Here is a 1,262-nt window from a genome sequence, read left to right on the forward strand (position 1 = left end):
CACAAAAGGAATCATACACCGAAGAATGGACAAAATTGAAAAATGGCCAACCTATTTAAAAATCTTCGAAAATCCAACAACTCTGTCCGAAAATGGAGAATGAAATGATTAAGGTGGAAGGACGAGTGACCGCTGATATGGTCGTATCAGGCGACAAAATCATCCTAGATGGTAAACATCCAGTAACCCAACTTCTAGTGATGTATTATCATCGCCAAGCAGGACATCATGGAAGAGAAAGGGTAGTCAACGACCTACGACAAAGGTTATACATACCACGAATCCGGACAGTGGTAAAGAAAGCATGTCGCGACTGTCTTCTCTGCCAGCACCGAAGATCGATGCCTGCAGTGCCAAGGATGGCACCCTTGCCAGCTCCGCGGGTGCAAAATCGCGTTTGACATTTCACTGACACGGGAGTCGATTATTTTGGGCCAATTTATGTGACGATTAGACGAAGGAGGGAGAAAAGGTATGGAGTGTTGTTTACTTGCTTGACTGTACGAGCAGTCCACTTGGAAATAGCGGCCTCATTAACGACGGACTCAATGATCATGGCTTTCCGTCGGATGATGGCTAGACGAGGACATCCCCTACGAATGTACTCGGACAACGGAACAAATTTAAGAGGAGCATCTGAAGAATTGAAAAGGGCCGTACAAGAGCTCGATAAAAATGAGATCCTACGACAGACGTCAAAATTCCAAATACGATGGAATTTTATTCCTCCAGCTACTCCGCATACGGGTGGATGCTGGGAACGCCTGGTAAAGTCTGTAAAAAAAGCTTTAGAGTCGACTTTGCGAGAACAAGCACCACGCGAAGAAGTGCTTCACTTTATTCGCACGTGTCTGTCGATCCTGAAGATTTGACGAGTCTATCACCAAATGATTTCTTGATGTTGACACCTGGAAAAACTCAAGAATCACATGGTCCTCCCGGCGATTTTTTCAATGGCAACAACCTACGTCGACAATGGCGTATCTCTCAACACTTTGCCGATCAGTTTTGGCGGCGTTGGGTGAAAGGATATTTACCAGCGATCAACAAACGGACTAAATGGCAAGGCGAAGCTCCGAAGATAGAGGTGGGAACTTTAGTTCTCATTTGGGACGACAACTCGCCGAGAAACCAGTGGCCACGTGGACGAGTGGTAGCAATGTACCCGGGGAAAGATAAAAGAGTGCGCGTAGTTGATGTGAAAACCGCGACCGGGACATATAAAAGGTCAGTTGCGAAATTGTGCGTCCTTCAGCAGTAAA

This window comes from Belonocnema kinseyi, chromosome 1 (assembly GCF_010883055.1).
Source record: "Belonocnema kinseyi isolate 2016_QV_RU_SX_M_011 chromosome 1, B_treatae_v1, whole genome shotgun sequence".
Taxonomy (NCBI): domain Eukaryota; kingdom Metazoa; phylum Arthropoda; class Insecta; order Hymenoptera; family Cynipidae; genus Belonocnema; species Belonocnema kinseyi.